This window comes from Schistocerca nitens, chromosome 5 (genome assembly GCF_023898315.1).
Source record: "Schistocerca nitens isolate TAMUIC-IGC-003100 chromosome 5, iqSchNite1.1, whole genome shotgun sequence".
In the NCBI taxonomy this organism is placed as follows: Eukaryota; Metazoa; Arthropoda; class Insecta; order Orthoptera; family Acrididae; genus Schistocerca; species Schistocerca nitens.
Genome location: NC_064618.1, coordinates 213,403,790 through 213,426,813, shown reverse-complemented (window position 1 = coordinate 213,426,813; position 23,024 = coordinate 213,403,790).

Genomic DNA, 23,024 nt, shown 5'->3' with positions numbered 1-23,024 from the left:
TTGATCTGTGTTCAGTTTTTCAAGGCCTATCCACTGTGCCAACTTACAACTAAATCTGAGGGGGGTGCGATGGGGAGGTTCCCTTGTAAGTAATACTCGCTGCACTCACATTCCGTTCGTAAACGGAGTCACGTTCAGTTACAGGGGCGGGTGTATAAATTCCAGTTCACATAGACAAGTGTAACGGCGCCGGGAAAGATACCACAAACGTAACAGCTGTTCTTGTCTGTTCTGTGCTTCACTGCTACAGACACAGCGAATGTCGGACGAGCTGTCGTTAACGTGACTCATGGAACTGTTCCTTCACCGAGGCGAACATAGCAGCTAATTCCGTATTGTCATCATCATCATCAAGTGAATTTTTGAGTTGGACATGTATGTTCCGAAACCAAGCAATTTAAAGGTGGTCGCACCATCTTCTTGGTGGTCTTCCTAATATTCTTCTACCACGGGATCTGTACCCGTATGTAAGTAGATGGTGATGTTCCTTACTGTATTGTTGGATCATTTATATTAGTCCCAGAACTTGGAGCTCCGCTCTTGTCTCAGCGTTCTTCTTATGTTCGTCTAATCTGTATCCTGCCAAATGTCTTGAAGTCTCATTTCTGCTGATTCAGTTCATTGTAATAATTTCTTCGCTAACTTCCACACTTCGGATCCATAGAGCAGCAAAATTATGATCATAGTATTATAAAATTCAAGCATACCTACCGTATCTAAACACCTTTGTAGTTTTTTCCTCAGGATCATTATCGTAGGCATAATATCACAGCCCTGGTAGTTCAATATATGCACTTGTTCCAAGATTTTGCTCTCTATTATGATTATAGCTCTAAGACTTTCTTCTCCACAAACGGTCATAACCTTAGTTTCCTTTGTGGATGTGGTTAGATTCTCATTTTTGGCCATTACGTATAAGGACCACACCGCTCATTGGAGGTTTCTTCCGTATCTTATATTCTTATTTAGTATACAAATATTTGTGATGAAGATGGTCGTGGGTTAACGGATGAAGATATTTGCATCTGGGAAGTAAACAGAAGGTTCGTATCTCACACAGAAGAAAACTTCTTCTTTTTTTAAAAAAAAAATTTCCACTTCTAAGACTTTTAACCAATTTGAGACTGATTAAGCTGTGGCCGCGCGGTTTGAGGCTTCATGTCACGGATTGCGCGCTCCCTCCCACCGGAAGTTCGAGTCCTCCCTCGGGCATGGGTGTGTGTGTTATTCTTAGAATAAGTTAGTGTAAGTAGTGCAGTAGTGCAGTAGTGCAGTTTGGTCCCTTAGGAATTCACACACACACACACACACACACACACACAAGCACGCACACACACAGACCACACACAGATACACACACACTGGTTACGTACAACTTTAAGTTAAATTAACTTGAATACATACAACACGCATTCACCTTACATATTTTACACAGTGTCGGCAAAATTAGACTGGCCCAGAAAATATTTCATCCACCTCGAGATAAGCACTGCAGTTGTATCATCTGCCACAGGTGTGGGTTATGTATGTTGGATTGCCTATCGTAAGGTGATTGGAATAATTTTGGATCCAGTTCCATCTTTCTTGCTTTTTATAACTTAAAGACCCAAAGAAAGTGGTACACCTGCCTAATATCGTGTAGCGCCCCCAGGAGCACACAGAAGTGCCGCAACACGATGTGGAATGGACTCCACTAATGTCTGAAGTAGTGCTGCAGGGAACTGACGTCATTTATCCCTAGGGATGACAACAAATCCGAGTACGAGAGGGTGAAGATCTCTTCTGAACATCATGTTGCAAGGCATCCCAGATATGCTCAATAATATTCATATCTGGCTAGTTTGGTGGCCAACGGAAGCGTTTAAACTCAGAGAGTGTTCCTGGAGCCACTCAGTAGCAATTCTTGACGTGTGGGGTGTCGCATTCTCCTGCTAGAATTGCCCAAGTCCATCGGAATGCACAATGGACATGAATGGATGCAGGTGATCAGACAAGATGCTTACGTACGTTTCACCTGTCAGAGTCGTATCTAGACGCATCAGGGGTCCCACATCACTCCATCTGCACACGCCCTACACCATTACAGAGCCGCGACCAGCTTGAACAGTCCCCTGCTGACATGTAGCGTCCATGGATTCATGAGATTGTCTCCACACCCGTACACGTCCATCCGCTCGATATAATTTTAAACGGGACCCGTGTGACCAGGCAACATGTTTTCACTCATCAGAGGTCCAATGTCGGTGTTGACTAGCCCAGGTTAGGCGTAAAGTTTTTTGTCGTGTAGTAATCAAGGGTACACGAGTGGGCCTTCGGCTCAGGAAGCCCATATCAATTATGCTTCGTTGAATGGTTCGCACGCTGACACTTGTTGATGGCCCAGCATTGAAATCTGCACAGTTAGCGGAAGGGTTGCACTTCTGTCACGTTGAACGATTCTTTTCAGTCGTCGTTGATCCCATTCTTGCAGGATCTCTTTCCGATCGCAGCGATGTCGGAGATTTGATGTTTTACCGAATTCGTGATATTCACGGTACACTCGTGAAATCGTCGTCCGGAAAAATCCGCACTTCATCGCTACCTCGGAGATGCCGTGTCCCATCTCTCGTGCACCGACTATAACACCACGTTCAAACTCACTTAAATCTTGATAACGTGCCAATGTAGTAGCAGTAACCAATCAACAACTGCGCCAGACACTTGTCTTATATAGTCATTGCCGACCGCAGCGCCTTAATCTGCCTGTTTATTTATCTCTGTATTTGAATACGAATGCCTGTATCCGTTTATTTGGCGCTTCAGTGTATTGTACGAGGGCTTGCTGAAAAGTAATGCCTCCGAATTTTTTATATTAAAAACCCCTAAAGCTTTTTGAATAACACCAATTTTCTTCACATTCAAAATCTTTATTCTTCATGTCTACAAATTTATTTCCCAATATAATCAGCCTCGCGGAGAACACATTTTTCGCCCTACGAGAGGCCTGTGAAATGAAACCGTCACTGTAGATCGAGGTCGGCCACGGTCCGCCGAACTTCTCGTGAACGGGATGTGCGAGACGCTTGGTAGCCGAGGCTACCGCCTCTCTCTCGGCTTCGCTCGTACGTTTTCGGAAGTACTCGGTACAGCGCGACCCTAACTGTCTTCATTTCGGCAGAATCGTGTTGTCAGCGCTGTTTGCTCTTCGCTATTCGTTCTTCACATGAAAGACGTTCACAGGTCCAATAGCTGTTTACCCAAAAAAAGAGGCAATCTAAGCGATCGCTGTCACAAATATTTCAAAATGAATGGAAATGACAGAAGAGAGGATTGAGAATTCTCGATAGATATTAAGTAATCGGTTAAGCGGTGAGTAAGGCTTATTTACTATGAAACGCTATTTTCAATAATATGCAGAAAGAATTTAAATAATTAGTTGACAATGAAAGAGACAAAAATGAGATTCAATCTTCTGTACATCAAGAAGCACTTTGTGCTAAATTTGCGGGCATGCAACACCTGAAGAAACTGGTGGTACGAATACTAAAATGTCTGATGTCGCGCGCATTATGCCACTGTCAGCTGCAACAGTTTTCTATGGAATTGAGCGAATAGTATGGAGACTTTGTATATTACTGCAAAGTATGTTGTTTAAGTCAAGGGGCATGTCTGAAACGAGTTCTTAACACGCTAGTGTTGAATTTATGAAGAAAAAGGAGTCCAGGAACGAATTTAGATCATCCGGAATGGATTGCAGATCTCGTATTTTAAGTGGACTTCACAGTTCAGTGCCCACAGTAAGACACTGTAAGATGAGAAACAACTTATTTCTAAGTTGATGAGGAAGCAGTTAAAAAAGAAAATCGTGTTTATAGAAGAGACATACACAGTCCTCTTCCCTAAGCTCACTGCCACTAAAGAAAGCGCGAGGTTTCAAGAATTCATTGTCGCATTAAATGTTTCTACGACGCTGCCAAGCTTACATCTATTTTCGAGCTGTTTTCGAAATGGGTTGCCGTTTCAGTTTAAGGCGCCCCTGTGCATTTGCAAATTTAATAGACTGATCTGCAAAATAATTGCCTTTTAATGACAAATCCTCTTACGTTAAAACTGTCCAGGACGTCTATGTTGCTTTTCTCAGGCACTTTATACGTCTCTGTAATGAGGCTGCAAAAGTGCTACAGTATTTCGACCGACAAATTTGTGCGAAAGACCGTTTGTAGACATATGAAACTAAATAAGTCACGATAAAGTGGCAACATGATTTCGAAAATCCGTCAAATTGTATGGGTCTGTTCGTAAACCTTCTAGGCGCTCAGTCCGGAACCGCGCGACTGCTACGGTCGCAGGTTCGAATCCTGCTTCGGGCATGGATGTGTGTGATGTCCTTAGGTTAGTTAGGTTTAAGTAGTTCTAAGTTCTAGGGGACTGATGACCACAGATGTTAAGTCCTATAGTGCTCAGAGCCATTTGAACCATTTGTTCGTAAACCGTTTGTACCACATAAAAATCGTGTCCCCGGTGGGAGAAAAATAATTAAATAATGTTGAAAATTTGTTTTGTTTGTGATCTATGTTGGTGCGAAATGTGAAATATAAGTACAAGAAGTATGAAGTGCGGCTGCACTGGTATTTAAATGATTCACGTTCGCAGTTCTCTTCTCTCTCCTCGCCCTCAGGCAACTTGCCGTGGTAGGTGGGGGAAACGTGCAGCGAGGATGAGCACTGAGACCCTCCTGCTAAGGCACGGGTCATCATCCGAAGTCTTGGCCACGCTTGCGTTGGCTTTGTTAACGGAGCTCCAATCTCACCTCTGCTTGCACCACTTCATCATTCTCAAAGTGAAGTTCTCGAAGGTGCTGTTTAAGTTTTGGAAACAGATGAAAATCGATGCGATTCTTCAGTTTCTCCCGGCATATTTGTTGCTCGAATGGTCCACGGGTATACTGCCGGTTCGTAGTGTCACAATATTTCGGCGATCAGACATGTCGCCATCGTCAGGTGCGCTGACGAACTGAGCTCCTGAGGGCGGGCGGCCGATTTAAATCCCCTACCCCTGCGGGCTTGGGAGCCGGCATTGAATGTAATTAAGAAGACTCTCAGCAAGAAGTACGAAGTGGTGACCAGAGCGGACGTAGCAAGCACATCGACGCTACGACAGATTCCGACGCCCACGTCTTCGCGACCGCCGGCGAGCGGGCGCGGACGGCGAAGAGAGCGGTCCGCGGGGGGAGGGGATTTAAATTGGCCGCCCGCCCTCAGGAGCTCAGTTCGTCAGCGCACCTGACGATGGCGACATGTCTGATCGCCGAAATATTGTTGACACTACGAACCGGCAGTATACCCGTGGACTCTTAGAGCAGATGAAAATCGGATTGGGCGCAGGATGGTATTGCATGGAGCATGATCGATGACAGTGAACCAAGGCGTCAGGTTGTTGCAGATGTCGCAGCGGTCGTCTGTGGTCAGGCATTGTCATGCTGAAGGAGAGGGTGCTCCACGTGTGGACGAACTCTTCGAATTCATGCGTTAAGTTTATGGATGTACCTTTAGGCGTGAATTCCAAATGCATCATACCTTGAAAATTCCAGAACATTGCAAGCACGGTTTTACCTGCTAATGGTTTGGTCTTGAACATTTTTAGAGTCGATGATGCTGTGTGGCATTGATACTCAAAACACTGAACCCAGCCTTCATCACCTGCCACAATGCTATTAAGGAATCCATCACCCTCACGCCTTCATTCTTCTATGGATTTCAATTGAAGACGCGTTTCTGCGCTTAGAAACGCGATTACAGCAGGCTGTTTCTCACTTACCGACACAGTTCTGTTAACACATCGCTACGTTGCACACTACAATTCGGGGCCCTCTAGCAGCAGAGAACTGCAACTTGACCCAACAAAGCGGGAATGTCGACTGGCATGACATGTAATACCTCAACTCATACGTGATTCCTTAATCGTACCACATTTACACATCATATCTTAAATACCATAAAAGAGGATGCGGGATGGAAACATGGTTGGTAGTCACTATTTATTATTAAGACAGTTTATTGAAATTACCCCTTTAAAAAATTGTCAATTACATATTGTGGATGAGCCACGAGATAAACTTTGCAAATAAACTTAGAAACCCAACGAACTCAGTCTCTAACAAACAATTCCAAATTAAGAACAGGGTTACTGACTAACTTGAGAACTTCAAACTCCCATATAGTACTTCCCTCAAAATAGATATAATGAAAACAATTACAGGTAAAAGGTGACTTAATAACACTTGAACACTAGTGCCAAGCTAAGATGCTTTTACGTAACATGATAGAACCACTTAAATAAAAGAACTACAACAGAAACACTGATCACTGAAGCACTGAACTAGATGTTCACGTGCTCAGACTTGTTAATAAAAAAAAATACTAGAAGAAGCTGCACAAGGAAGTCAGCAGATGCTATGCAGTTTAAAGTTTAACCAGTTGCCAGTCCCCAATATTATATATATATATATATATATATATATATATATATATATATATATATATATATATATATATATATATATATATATATACCAGCTTAACCCGCCTTGACGGAAGGAAGATAAATACTAAATTTTAGAAGGTGATATGTGAACAACTCCGGTAAAGGGCCACGTTCCTGAACACTGCCAGGCCTAAACGTCGGATGACATTTCACCCCTTCCAAAGGCGCTGGCACAGTCAAAAGTTCCTGAGCGAATCACAAAGACATTTCAATAACTCTGAAACATAGAAACACTTGGCAGAACTTTTGATTTACTTACACATGGACAACTGTATTAATAGAGTGCAAGCTATAAAAACATAACATAAAATCATTTGATTGCAACAGACACAAAGCACTAGTAAACTTCTGAGAAAATTTCAAATAACGGTCACCATTTAACTTGGCCAACTGAACTCTTCCACACCGTCTTAAGGTTCGACTGTAAAAATCCCACCACAACAATAAAGTTTAAAGTCTCTGAGTACATCGGTGAACAAGCACAATCACGATTACTTACTCCGTATCAGGAACACAATACGAGGAAACGGGTTTCACGGCTTCACCGCTTCCCTTCAAATTTTGTTCCCAGCTAAGTAACAGAGCTTGTATCTCCAAGCTGCCAATGTCGGCAAAACGCCCAACCAATTTCACACCACAACGTGTAACGGTCATCACGCTCGCCGGCCGAAGTGGCCGAGCGGTTCTAGGCGATAGAGTCTGGAACCACGTGACCGCTGCGGTCGCAGGTTCGAATCCTGCCTCGGGCATGGATGTGTGTGATGTCCTTAGGTTAGTTAGGTTTAAGTAGTTCTAAGTTCTAGGGGACTGATGATCTCAGAAGTTAACTCCCATAGTGCTCAGAGCCATTTGAACCATTTGAGCCATCATCACGTTCCTTCGGCAGCCGTTGACACTCGTCTCCCCGCGAATGTCACCAGATCTCGAAGGTTACCCGTCGATGGCTAACAACGAACTGGCTTCGCCCGCCAACCCGAAAGATAAGACACGCGAAAGCAAAGATAACAGGTCTACCACAATCAATCTCAACGATACATGAACAAAATAATACTGGCGCCAGCTCGCCACGTCTTAAAGAGAATAACAAATTCGAAGGTATTACTTTTCAGCACACCCTCCCTAAATGTATATCACTGTCTTAAAACAGTCAGTGTGGGTTTTTGTTTAAACTCAGTTCTGTAAGGTTACCACAGATTCAGAGACGGTAAGCAGGGCAAATTAAATCGGCAATGATTCTCGATAACGAAGACTGTCATGCCTAGTCTTAATATTAAATGTGAAATTCTACTACGGTATCGTGACCGAACGTACCGTGTCTTGATTTTGCATATAAGCCGCTTTTCTGTTATTTCATGGAATTCACTGTATTAAAATTGTAGTTCTCTTGTTTTGTTTACAACAACATCAGTTCTAACGACACTGTCATGATCGACTCTATCAGTACCAGAAGTGACAGGAATATTTAGAGAGTACTGCAGTAATAATGGTGATGAAGCTAACCAATCTGGTTTCATAAAGCATTTAAAAATCACAAAGATCTTCAGAAAAAAGGATAGTCATAAAAGACATATGCTGTGCACTAGGTTGTAGGTCAGTTGTATATTATTTCCTAATAACGGATAAGTGAAGCCTTAGTTAAAAGATGTGCATGTCTCTCTTTAGGAAAGGTGACAAAAAATGTTCAAATGTGTGTGGATTCCTAAGGGACCAAACCGCTGAGGTCATAGGTCCCTAGACTTACACACTATTTAAGCTATCTTAAATAACTTACGCTAAGAACAACACACACACCCCTGCCCGAGGGAAGATCCGAACCTTCGGCGGGAAGGCCGCGCAATCCGTGACATGGTGCCTCAAACCGCGTGGCCACTCCATGCGGCTGTGACTGTAAAGATTGTGAAACTTATATACGGCTCCTCAATTAAGCGTATAAGTGCTAAGCAAAATAAATACACAAAAAAATATAAAATTAACAGCAGACTTAAAACAGATTTGGAAATTCTTATTAGCAAAGAAAAAACTAGATTTAGAAAAGGAAGATGCAACTACGGACAATGTATTAACTGTGCAACAAGTCATAACGAAAAGACAAGGATAAACAACAAACTCAAATTGCGTTTTTGTAGATGAGATTAAAGTGTTTGGCAATGTGAACAGAAACATAATTTGTTGAGTAATGGAAACCAACGGATAACCAGAAAATTAGTAATAATCATAGGAAGTCTATAGAAAAAGTCAATACGAATGAAAAAAGAACGGAAGATTTTAATAAATAAAGGAGTACTACAAAGGTACCCAACTTCACCCACTGTTGTTAATATTTATGTTAATGGCACTGTTCTAAATCGGAGCCAACATATAAAAAAAGTATTTCACCTTATGCAGACGATGTCTTGATACTGCAATAAAAAGAAGACGACTTACATGGTGCACGGAATCATCTGAACTACCTTTGCAGCCGGCCGCGATGGCCGAGCGGTTCTAGGCTCTTTAGTCCGGAACCGCGCGACTTCTACGGTCGCAGGTTCGAATCCTGCCTCGGGCATGGATGTGTGTGATGTCCTTAGGTTAGTTAGGTTTAATTAGTTCTAAGTTCTATGCGACTGATGACCTCAGATGTTAAGTCGCATAGTGCTCAGAGCCATTTGAACCATTTGAACTGATGACCTCAGAAGTCTCATAGTGCTCAGAGCCTACCTTTGCAAACAGTACAGTGTTTAGATTTCCGGGGCAAATTTCGGTTCGATCCAAAATCAAAGTGGATAATGTGATATCATACCAAGTGTCGTCCTTCACTTATTTGGAATTTCAAATTGCTTTAGGCAGTAATAAAGATCTAGCTGTTAAATTGTCTACGTATGAAAATATATGTGGCGCCAGTCATATTGTATTTAAAGATAAAAACAGATAAGGAACGAGAGTAAAAAGTTTTTAACGCTAGTTTTTCCAGCACTTTACCATGGGAATGATTGCTGGGTACCTACGTGAGTCTTTCCATAAGTGATGGGAACTATGGTACATCCTGCGATAATGCGACAACATGAAAAGACCACGATGTGCATTGAACTAGTATGGCAGGGTGTATCTGAATGCCAACATAAAATAGGATTCCAGTACGGCAGGTCACGGTAAATGATAAAATGATACACACGAACTGGAACTCTGTGTTAATTTATTGTGCACTAGTACAAATTGCTTAGACTTAGAGAAAGCTTTTGACAACGTTAACTGGAATACCCTCTTTCAAATTCTGAAGGTGGCAGGGGTAAAATACAAGGAGCGAAAGGCTATTTACAATTTGTACAGAAACCAGATGGCAGTTATAAGAGTCGAGGGGCATGAAAGGGAAGCAGTGGTTGGGAAAGGAGTGAGACAGGGTTGTAGCCTCTCCCCGATGTTATTCAATCTGTATATTGAGCAAGCAGTAGAGGAAACAAAAGAAAAATTCGGAGTAGGTATTAAAATTCATGGAGAAGAAGTAAAAACTTTGAGGTTCGCCGATGACATTGTAATTCTGTCAGAGACAGCAAAGGACTTGGAAGAGCAGTTGAACGGAATGGACAGTGTCTTGAAAGGAGGATATAAGATGAACATCAACAAAAGCAAAACGAGGATAATGGAATGTAGTCAAATTAAATCGGGTGATGCTGAGGGGATTAGATTAGGAAATGAGACACTTAAAGTAGTAAAGGAGTTTTGCTATTTAGGGAGTAAAATAACTGATGATGGTCGAAGTAGAGAGGATATAAAATGTAGACTGGCAATGGCAAGGAAATCGTTTCTGAAGAAGAGAAATTTGTTAACATCGAGTATAGATTTAAGTGTCAGGAAGTCGTTTCTGAAAGTATTTGTATGGAGTGTAACCATGTATGGAAGTGAAACATGGACGATAAATAGTTTGGACAAGAAGAGAATAGAAGCTTTCGAAATGTGGTGCTACAGAAGAATGCTGAAGGTAAGGTGGGTAGATCACGTAACTGATGAGGAGGTATTGAATAGGATTGGGGAGAAGAGAAGTTTGTGGCACAACTTGACTAGAAGAAGGGATCGGTTGGTAGGACATGTTTTGAGGCATCAAGGGATCACAAATTTAGCATTGGAGGGCAGCGTGGAGGGTAAAAATCGTAGAGGGAGACCAAGAGATGAATACACTAAGCAGATTCAGAAGGATGTAGGTTGCAGTAAGTACTGGGAGATGAAGAGGCTTGCACAGGATAGAGTGGCATGGAGAGCTGCATCAAACCAGTCTCAGGACTGAAGACCACAACAACAACAACAGTACAAATGGACGAAAAATGAATCGAAATCAACTGTGCTTCAAAATACACTCCTGGAAATGGAAAAAAGAACACATTGACACCGGTGTGTCAGACCCACCATACTTGCTCCGGAGACTGCGAGAGGGCTGTACAAGCAATGATCACACGCACGGCACAGCGGACACACCAGGAACCGCGGTGTTGGCCGTCGAATGGCACTAGCTGCGCAGCATTTGTGCACCGCCGCCGTCAGTGTCAGCCAGTTTGCCGTGGCATACGGAGCTCCATCGCAGTCTTTAACACTGGTAGCATGCCGCGACAGCGTGGACGTGAACCGTATGTGCAGTTGACGGACTTTGAGCGAGGGCGTATAGTGGGCAGGCGGGAGGCCGGGTGGACGTACCGCCGAATTGCTCAACACGTGGGGCGTGAGGTCTCCACAGTACATCGATGTTGTCGCCAGTGGTCGGCGGAAGGTGCACGTGCCCGTCGACCTTGGACCGGACCGCAGCGACGCACGGATGCACGCCAAGACCGTAGGATCCTACGCAGTGCCGTAGGGGACCGCACCGCCACTTCCCAGCAAATTAGGGACACTGTTGCTCCTGGGGTATCGGCGAGGACCATTCGCAACCGTCTCCATGAAGCTGGGCTACGGTCCCGCACACCGTTAGGCCGTCTTCCGCTCACGCCCCAACATCGTGCAGCCCGCCTCCAGTGGTGTCGCGACAGGCGTGAATGGAGGGACGAATGGAGACGTGTCGTCTTCAGCGATGAGAGTCGCTTCTGCCTTGGTGCCAATGATGGTCGTATGCGTGTTTGGCGCCGTGCAGGTGAGCGCCACAATCAGGACTGCATACGACCGAGGCACACAGGGCCAACACCCGGCATCATGGTGTGGGGAGCGATCTCCTACACTGGCCGTACACCACTGGTGATCGTCGAGGGGACACTGAATAGTGCACGGTACATCCAAACCGTCATCGAACCCATCGTTCTACCATTCCTAGACCGGCAAGGGAACTTGCTGTTCCAACAGGACAATGCACGTCCGCATGTATCCCGTGCCACCCAACGTGCTCTAGAAGGTGTAAGTCAACTACCCTGGCCAGCAAGATCTCCGGATCTGTCCCCCATTAAGCATGTTTGGGACTGGATGAAGCGTCGTCTCACGCGCTCTGCACGTCCAGCACGAACGCTGGTCCAACTGAGGCGCCAGGTGGAAATGGCATGGCAAGCTGTTCCACAGGACTACATCCAGCATCTCTACGATCGTCTCCATGGGAGAATAGCAGCCTGCATTGCTGCGAAAGGTGGATATACACTGTACTAGTGCCGACATTGTGCATGCTCTGTTGCCTGTGTCTATGTGCCTGTGGTTCTGTCAGTGTGATCATGTGATGTATCTGACCCCAGGAATGTGTCAATAAAGTTTCCCCTTCCTGGGACAATGAATTCACGGTGTTCTTATTTCAAGTTCCAGGAGTGTAGTTCCCAATGCATACACACAGATCTGACAACGATGAGGAAAGCGATGAATGACGCCAACATTGCAGTCGTGTGCGATCTGTCGCCGAAATACCGCGTGGACATCAGCCCTATTTGCAAGACGCCTCCCACACAATAATTTCATCGTTGTGGAATGACGCTGAAGTTGCCTGAACTGAGGTCTGGTGAGTAAGGAGGCTGGGGCAGGAGCCATCTGGTAGCACGGTCAGCGTCACACTGAATGTTTGAGACGCTGGTACCGAGCCGCCCTCGCATGCGGTCACAATCCGTCGGCTGCTTTCGGTAACATTTGCTGCTGGATTTCGAACGCATTTACTGCGGTTACTGTGATGCTATACGTTCGCACGATATACCTTAGTTCCATGACTAACGGAACGGTCCTGGTACAAAAAGAACCTGATCGAAAGTAGAAAGTGCAGAAATAAAAATCTTAAGAGCAAAAGGCTACTCAAGAACAAACTATATAAAAACAAAATAGTGCGACAGGATCTAAAAGTAGGCAGCTGAAACTAGAGTAACCAAATACCGCAATACCCTTTAAGAAAACACAAATAACGGGGTGTGAACGATTCAAACTGGCCTTAGCTTACAAACCTACTGGAAGAAGTGATGATGGAAAATCTAAGAACAGATGAACAGATGATGTATGAAAATAGAAATTATCTAATCTGTGAAGTATAGAAGAGGATGATCGACTCTCGGATAAGCCACAATATTAACTTGAATCCAGGTGAAACACCACTACACACCGAACGGTTAAACGGCAGTGCCCATGTGGTAACCTGACAGATCGGAAATAAGGCAGTACTTTCCGTAACACAACCGAAACGAGAGAGGTGAAAGTCGCCTTTGCTACTATGACATAAGCGCGTACTGAGTACATAGCGAAAATTTCCCTATTAGATTCAAAATTAAATTAGTTGAACTTAGAGAAGCACACTTCCTGGTAATTAAGGAAAATGCTAGTATAACTTGAACCATAATTACTACTCGTATGACTCAAATAACACGTATACAACAATGCAGCCGCGCTGCGACAGAATAGGGCTTACTGCTGCAGGTTTACCACCGTCTCATCTGATCGAAAGTTTCAAAGCAGCTTTGTGGACTAATAGATAAAAACGTTTTCACCTAAAAATGGTAATTAACCACTGAAATATTGCTTGACGAGCCACAACGAGATCAATTCTGTGACATCAGAGATAGAAGAAACAAAATATTCGTGCCAGTTTAATTTCCAGAAAATCATTTAATTCAATTTATTTCAATGTCTGTGGTTAGTTTAAGAAAAGAAAACTGAAATTCTTTAGCAAATATTTAAGCCGTTGAGACAGTTCACAGAGAAAGAAAGTTAATGTTTTAATCTCTAATGGAAACAAATTTAGCTTCTCTGTGTTATTTTATTAACTCAAGCATTCTCGTTTTTCATTAGGAGTAGGTACAGGATCCTAGCCCAGGTTCAAATGGTTCAAATGGCTCTGAGCACTATGGGACTTAACATCTATGGTCATCAGTCCCCTAGAACTTAGAACTACTTAAACCTAACTAACCTAAGGACAGCACACAACACCCAGCCATCATGAGGCAGAGAAAATCCCTGACCCCGCCGGGAACCGAACCCGGGAACCCGGGCGTGGGAAGCGAGAACACTACCGCACGACCACGAGATGCGGGCAGCCCAGGTATCATTACAGCTACACAACTGTCGTTATATTACAGTGACGGAAAGAAGTCGCAGCACCAAAAAACAAATTGTGCAGAGTAATAAAATTTCTGGAATAAATTTGTCTAGGTAACGTATTCAACTGAGTGACACTGAAAAATTACCGATTAATGTAAGCGCGAGATATGCCACTGCAAATGTGAAACGCCGGCCATTGAATGTTGACTACAAGCATTCTGTTGTACTGGTACCGCATGTCAGTTTCTAGGACGGAGTTCCATGCCTGTTGCACTTAGTCAGTCAGTACAGGTACGTTTAATGCTGTTTGTGGATGACGCTGGAGTTGCCGTCCGATGATGACCCATACATGGTCGATTGGGGGCAGATCTGGTGATCGAGCAGGCCAAGGCAACATGTCGTCACTCTGTAGAGGATGTTGGGTTACTAAAGCGGTATGTGAGCGAGTGTTATCCTCTTGGAAAACACCATCTGAAACGGCAGCACAACAGGTCGAATCACCAGAGTGACGCACAGTTTTGCTGTCAGGGTGTGTGGGATAACCACGAGAGTGCTCCTGCTGCCGTACGAAATCGCACCCTAGACAATAATCCAGGTGTAGTGAAAGGTCTCTGTTGGATTCCTTTCATGTTAATTTCTTAAATCTGTTGTCATTTACGGCATACATTCCACTCCTAAATTTACTGTGGTGTTTCTGACTCTATCTGGGAGGAGACTCAGCAGTGGAACGTGTTATTTTTACACATAAACAAGAACGATCTGTCACACTACTACACTGTAAAACACAGTTTATATGTAATTCATGTCACACAGTCTCATATGGAACCTACATCCGCTTTCTTTTATATAGCGTATATGATATGATTCTGTCATTCCCCTTCCCTTCTGTGTGAAAGGATGAATGAGCAAATGTATTTCTAGTTGCATGCTTGATGGTAGCAGACAAGGCTGTCTGCTAGAGAACAGTAGGACCAACGTCAGAACAGGTAGCTACTCTTGGTATGGTCCTGTCCGTCCCTTGTCATGTTGGTATAGGAAGCTGCCCCTCTGGTCACTTCCGATTGTATCTGTGAGGCTCCCTCAGTAGGGGCCACGCCAGTCTGTCCACGGCGAGCGTCTGAAGTGGTAAGATCTCCGGCTAAGCGCGTCTCTGCTAAGTCCGTAGGACAATGGATTTCTTAAGTTCAGCCTAACTGAAAATTTAATCACCTTTGTTTCAGGTTTAGATCTAAAATATCTTACATTATCTTAATTTGCAACACAATGTAATTCGAGTGTGAAGTTCAGAATATCTTACAGCAGTTGCCTTGTCACTACTTTGTGATCTGTAACTCTAACTAACATCATCAATCTTAAATGCGAATGTGCGTGAGATTATAACATCTCGTCTTGACAATATTTTTCAATGTAGCAACTTTTCTTTATGTTAAACCCACGTGGGGTGTACTTTGTGAGACCAGAACCATGTGCTTATATAATTGTTTGACCCATCAGGTTAATAGTATGACGATAGTAACCAGTTCGAGGTTTTCTTTTGTAAATTGCGTTTCGATGTCATTTATTTTAATTATCAAAATTATTGTGGAGTTACACTCTTTGTGTAAACCAAGTTGACCACGTGAAGCATGTGGTTTAATCATCAAAGTAGCCCTCGGCTATTCTTTTCGAGAAGATTTCATAGACAATTAGTATGAATTTAGTGTACCAGTGTGTGGTAATTTCAAGGCTGTGGTTTGGGGTCGGTAGAAAGCACGCTACATGGTGTCTGGCTCGGAGCTGTCCTTGAAGTACTCCACTTGTAACCATTATCCCACTTTCGTGCCAACTGCTGCTCAAATTGATGCTGCACGTGCGCCCGAGCCATACGCCGAACACGATGGTCTTCCTTCTCGGTAGTGCCATGTGGCCGCCCGAATTCCGGTCCTAGCCTTGTCTTCTGGATACTGTACATCCTCCAGCCCACCGCTGCGAGCTATCACGTTCAGTGTCTACATTCCTGCCAAGTCTTCCTGCAGCATTAATTCACCTCGTCGTTTCGCTCACGACTGTTACAGCGTGTATTTAGTAGGAGCTTGTGAGCTGCCACTCCTTTCTAAACCACACGGGAGTGTAAATACAAGATGATGAACATAGTTTATGGCCTGAAACGTCCCCTCAGCCAGTGAATGTGACCCACTGAGAACGCGTTCTGACATTCGGGGCTCAGGTTATGGTAGTAATGGAAAATGGCTGGCAAAAAGCATTAAGTTTTACATACATTTACTATTTGAACACTTATAGTCACGAGCGTATGTACAAGATGACCACTAGCAAGTACTCCAATGCGCAACCTACAGATGTCAACTTACTCACTAGCGGACCATAACAAACGATATAATCACCTGCCGCTCACAATAGTTTCAGCTTTACAGTATGAGGGCATAAACAATACTGCATACATAATAAAGCGACTGTAAAAGAATGACAGGAACAGCCGTAACGAACAAATCGTAATCCTGAACACAGTATCCCAAAATACATTCTAAGAAAAAGGCAAAGAAAAAAAAAAGAAAGAAAACTACGCATCATGAAGGAATTATCCGAATGGGATGGAAATAGGTGGATATGAAATACATGTACAGAAAAAACAAGTGATTGTTGTTGTGATCTCCAATCCGAAATTGGTTTGATGCATCTCTTCAAACTACTCCAGTATTCATCTCTTGATCTCCCTCTACGATTTTTCCTCCCCCCCCCCCAGACAGGCTGTGTCATAAATTTCTTTTCTCCCCAATTCTATTCAGTACCTCTTCATTAGTTACGTGATCTACCCATGTAATTTTCAACATTCTTCTGTGACAACATCTTTCGATAGCTTCTATCCTCTTCTTCTCTCAACTGTTCAACATCCATGTTTCACTTCCATACATGGCTACACTGCTTACAAACACTTTCAGAAAAGACTTCCTGAAAATTAAACCTACACTCGATGCTAACAAATTTCTCTTCTTCAGATAAGCTTTTCTTGAAATTGCCAGTCTACATTCAGTTTATATCCTCTCTACTTCGGACATCATCAGTTATTTTGCTGCCCAAGTTGCAAAACTCATCCACTACTTTCAGTGTGTCATTTCCTAATCTAATTCCCTCAGCGTCACCTAATTTATATTGACTATGTTTCATTATCCTCGTTTTACGTATGTTGATATTCACATTATATTCACCTTTCAAGACACCATCCATTTCACTCAACTGATCTTGCAAGACCTTTGCTGTCTCTGACAGAATGACAGTGTTTTTTTTTTTTTCGTCTCCTGCTCCAAATTTTTCTTTTGTTTCCTTTACTGCCTACTCAGTGTTCAGATTGAATAAGATCTGAGAAAGGCTACAACCCTATCACACTACCCTTCTCAACCACTGCTTCGCTTTACGCCCCTCTACTTTTATAACTACCACCTAATTTCTGTACAAGTTGTACTTACTATGCACCTACATGTTTTGTTTGAGTTTGATTCTACATGGGAATATTTTATGGTCTGAAGATGGCAGTAACCGAAACCGGTATTAGTGAAGTGTGAAAGTTTGTGTGATCAAACCTGTAAAATAAAGTGCCAAAAATATGATCACGGACTCATTTTCAGAGTTAATGTCTTCAATTGATAACAATGAAGACTTGCCGTGAAGGGAAACAAAAAGGGACGTAGGATATCGTCGACGTACCGCTGGGCTGTAGGAGTGACGCAGATGACAACCAAACGGGTTCTGCTATGAAATGAAATGACATCCCTGACTATCACTGCTGATTGTCGGGCCTTATGGCGGACGGTAGGTTGGTGTCCCACCGCTATCTGGGGCGCCTCCAGACACATCTTCGCTGGTGATCGGAGCTCAGTTCGAAGCAGGATTCATCACTGAAGACAATACTGCTCCAGTCAATGAGATTACAGACCGAAGACGTGTCTGCAGACGCCCCAAACAGCAGTGGGATACCAGTCTAATTCTCTCCCGCTATACAGCCAGACAACCAGCAGTGATGGTTTGGGGTGTCATTTCATTTCATAGAACAACCCCTTTGCATGTCATCCGCGGCACAGATGCAGCAAAGCGGTACGTCGACAATTTTCTACGCCCCATTTTGTTACCCTTTATGGCAAGCAATTACGAGATTAAATTTCAGCAAGATAATGCCCGCCCGCACACAGGTAGAGTTTGTACTGCTTGTCTGTGTGCTTGGCAAACATTTCGTTAGCCAGCAAGGTCGCCAGTGATCTCCTTAATTGGACAGAGTTTGGTACGATATGCCTCAGGAAGACAACCGACAATTCTGTCAATCAGTGCCAAGCCCAATAACTGCTTGCACAATGACCAGAGGCGGAGCAATCCATTATTGACTTGCTGAATTTGTGAAATTTTTTTTGTACAACTCATGCTATTTTTCTGAAACTGTAATCGTTTGTCCGTTGATGTAATCACATCTACCGATTTCTGTACCATTCTGATAATTCGTTCGTGTTGGGTCATCTTCTTTGTCTTAGAGTGTAATCACCACTACAGCCGATTCCACAAACAAAATTATTAATTTACAAGAGCACGGAGCATAATTAATAAACACACAAACCAGATTATCCACAGCTGACCAAAGTCCACAATAAATCAGAGAGCAATACCATAAAGGCCAGCTGTAAAACAGATCACACATTCATAGAACACATCAAGAAATACATTGATAAGAGGATCGAGAATAAAAATAACAAGCTTGAATAGAATTTTTTATGAAACCCGTGATCACAGGAGCTGTAACTGATAAGACCTCTTACCACCCCGATAAACATAAAATAGTAGCCTTCAAAAAGGCTGCACAGAGGGCTAATTCCATCCAGCTAAGTTCTGAGAGCGGCAAATGAAAACGCATAGGAAAATAACGGCAGAAAATGGTTTTCACGTGTGTTTGAATGATGGAACTGATAGATCAGTAGGATTTAGAAGCCAACAAAACCAGAAAAATCCACAATAATATACAGTGAAGCCATACTGTCGAATTTTATTGTATAAATTGGCAATACAGAAACCAACAAAACGGAAAAAATCCGTAAAAATATATAGTCAACTAATACTGGGGAATCTTATCATATAAACTGGCGATGTTATCTGACAACAAACGGGATTAACACTGCATTCCGGGCGGGCAACAAAGTGGAGCAGAGCTGAAGCATAAAATTGGCACAGGGAAGAACTGGATGGGGAAAGCGGGAGTTTATGAAGTTAAATGTCAGAGTTGTGAAATGAATTATTCGCGGCAGATGGGAAGAAACTTTAAAATAAGGTTTAACGACACAGTGATAAAGAGAATGGCTGATCAGTTGTGGGTAAGCAACTCAAGAGTAAGCAGCATTCATTAGGTAGCATCACAGATAGCATGAATGTATTTCGCTTGGAAGAGAAAGGAAAACTGCTCTCAAATTTAGTAAAAGTTGAAATTTTTTGCACTTTAGAAGAAGAATGTGTCAGCATGTAAAATGAAAAGGCGGAAGTTTCAAGCGAGCATTTCTGGCCCCACTTTAGCGATCTCCTCCTGAAGCAGTAGCCGCCAATTTATTTTCCTTAGCGGGTTAAGTATTAATGTCTACTCTTTGTCATTCTGTATTGCTGCCGGCCAGTGTGGCCGAGCGGTTCTAGGCGCATCAGTCTGGAACCGCGCGACCGCTACAGTCGCAGGTTCGAGTCCTGCCGCGGGCATGGATTCGTGTGATGTCCTTAGGTTAGTTACGTTTAAATAGTTCTAAGTTTTATGGGACTGATGACCTTAGATGTTAAGTCACATTTTGCTCAGAGCCATTTGAACCATTCTGTACTGCTGCACAAATTGGAACATAAGTGTAATATTAATTTTTAGCATTTGCTAGGCTTTGAGACATTGTTCGTAGATTTTCCGTAGACAGTAGCACCGTTGAGAGATTTTAATATATGCGTTACAGGACAGTACTCTGTTTGAGAGGTGAAGGCGACAGCCTTTAGCTTAAAACTGAACCTTGTGAATGTATTATGCGCCAACATAAGGCATTCATTGAAGAGCTTTGTGTATCACAGTACATATTTACTGCTGAATTTTTACTTTTGACGGCACCTAATGACGTAGAAACTGTAAGGCATGTTATAATGCAGGATAATACATATACACTGCTGGCCACCGTAAATGCAACACCAAGAAAGACAAGAGGTAGCACAACAAAATTTATTTTGTAGATAACATGTTGAGCAAGTATCAAATGATTGCGTTTACAGACGTCTGTGACATGTGGTTCCTGCCAGAATCGGTAGCCAGAGTAGCCGCCATTGTTGGAGATCACCGCTGCCACACGTCTCGGCAATGAGTCAAAGAGACGTTGGATGTGTTCCTGGGGTACAGCAGCCCAAGCAGCTTCCACACGTTGCCAAAGATCATCTGGTGTGGCAGCTGGGGATGTAATCTGGGTCACTCGTTGAGCAACCATGGACCACATGTTTTCTATCGGCGAAAGATCCGGAGAGCGAGCCGGCCAGGGAAGCAATTCAATCTGGTTATTGACGAAGAACCTTTGGATAATGCGTGTCACGTGTGGTCGCGCATTATCCTGTTGAAATATGGCTGTGGCCGAGCCCTGAAGGTGAGGAAGGACAACTGGCTCCAGCACCTCGGATATGTAGCGCCGGCTATGTAAAGTACCGGCAATGCGTACTAGAGGCGTGCGAGAGTAATATCCAATACCGCCCCGTCCCATAATACCCGGTGCAAGACCAGTGTGGCGGTGCATAATGCAGCTGTCCAGCATCCTCTCTCCACGGTGTCTCCACACTCGAATCCGACCATCGTGGTGCTGCAGGCAGAAGCGTGCCTCGTCAGTAAAGACAACGTCATTCCATTCTGCCGTCCACATCCGACTGTCATCACACCATTGGCGACGGAGACGTCTGTGGTTCTGCGTCAATGGTAGACGAAGCAATGGACAACTTGCGGACAGACCACTCTGCTGTAAACGGCGTCGAATGGTACGCGCAGACACTGGATGATGCGTTACAGACGCAATGTGCTGTGCTATGGTTCGGGATGTCACTGAGCGATCCGTCACTGCCATGCGCACAATTTGCCTATCAGCACGTGCAGTGGTGCACCGAGGTGAATGCGATCGACCACGTCGGTCCGTCGTACCCTCCTGTATCCAACGGTCACATATCCGCATTACAGTTGTTTGGTTTCGTCCAACACGACTAGCGATTTCTCTGTATGATAATCCACAATCTCGGTAAGCCACTATCCTTCCTCTGTCGAACTCGGATACTTGATCAAACGATGTTCGCTGTTGGCTACGAGGCATAACTGATCGTCTTGTGAAACAACCACAAGGTAAACACACGTGCCGAACGTACACTCGTCGAAATCGCCAAGCCTTAAATGGCGCTATGAGGTGGCGCCACAGGCGCGCGTGATGTGCGTCTGCGCTGAAATTCTAATCAGTTGCATATCTCATCGCTGCAAACCCATGGTGTAAATTTCACTTGATTCGGATGCTTCCTTCAGGGTGTTGCATTTACGGTGGCCAGCAGTGTACTTACATAGTTGTCAGTGTCCGTAATATTGCGATGTATTGATCTGTTTTCTTCTTTTACAGCACTTGATCACTGGATGACGCAGGCCTAAACATGTTGTGGGAAATATGACAACTGGTTAGTAACATTCTCATTCTTGATTCATGATACAGATATGCGATGGCTTCACAACGGAATAAATAACTTTCTAATTCTAGTGAAGATTTCTGACAGATTATCAAATAGATGTAGATGGTTAGCTAGTGGGTTGAACAATAGATCAAGTTCACAGTCGCTGAACCCTGTGATTCAAGCAGACTAGTGCATTAGGATTAACTGGATGCATTGTATACTGTTGTCCGTGTTCGTAGAATCACTGCAATTTTGTCAGAGACCGAGATCCGTTGGTCGTGTCCAGAGTATTGGGGAGGCACTGTAGCGCCGCTGTCATTTTTTGACGCTAATTACTGACAGTAGTGCTGCCATAGGTGTCACAAAGTGGCAGAGGACCCCAGGACAGGCACAGAGCGGACGCTAAACACAGTTGAATCAGACGCAGGAGTACCACCAGTCGGTCTCTACACTGCCTGCCAGGGTGATCGACGCGGCGGCAAGACGGGACGACCACACGTGCTGGTCACCGCCTTATTTTGTTGTACGTGGTTACAAGATCAGCACAACAAATGAGCACCTAACCATTACAAATGCCCGTCGTTTCCAACCAAAGTGTTCCCAATCTTTCTTTCCGTTTGTTTTATTTTTTATTTTTTAAAGACTTCGCCGCTATTTGACTGCATACTACTGCATTTTTCTTCGGTACTACGAGGGTTGTTTTTTAAGTAAGGGCCGTTCGCGCGTATAGTCTCGTACTTCGCGCGGACGCCGTAACAAGCCACCGCGCCACTTGCCGGCATCCTTCCCCTTCACACTGATGCAAGTTGCAGCTCTGTAGCTGACGTGTACGCATCGCTGTGCTACTTTATAATGTTTACGATTATTGAATCGCCCGCCGCGTGTGAGATACGGTCAGTGATACGTTTTTTGACCGCGAGAAGCCTATCAGCTGCAGAAATTCATCGTCAGTTAACAGAAGTTTATGGCTTGAATGCAATGAGTGAAGGTAAAGTGCGTCAATGCGTTAGAGAGTTTAAAAATGGCCGTCAAAAGGTCCATGACGAAGAACGCTCAGGCCGGCCCTCTGATCACTGATGATTTGGTGGCTGCAGTCGAAACAAAGATTCGTGAGGACAGAAGATTCACAATTTCCACTCTTTCTTTGGAATTTCCACAAGTTTCAAGATCGGTTTTGTACAAAATTGTGTCTCAAAACCTAAACTTTAAGAAACTGTGTTCTCGGTGGGTACCCAGACTCCTCACAGAGGACCACAAAGGGAAGAGATTTGCCACTTCATTGGACTTTTTGATTCGTTACGAGGAAGAAGGGGATGACATGTTGAGTCAAATTGTCACTGGAGATGAAATATGGGTATTCCATATCACTCCCGAAAGCA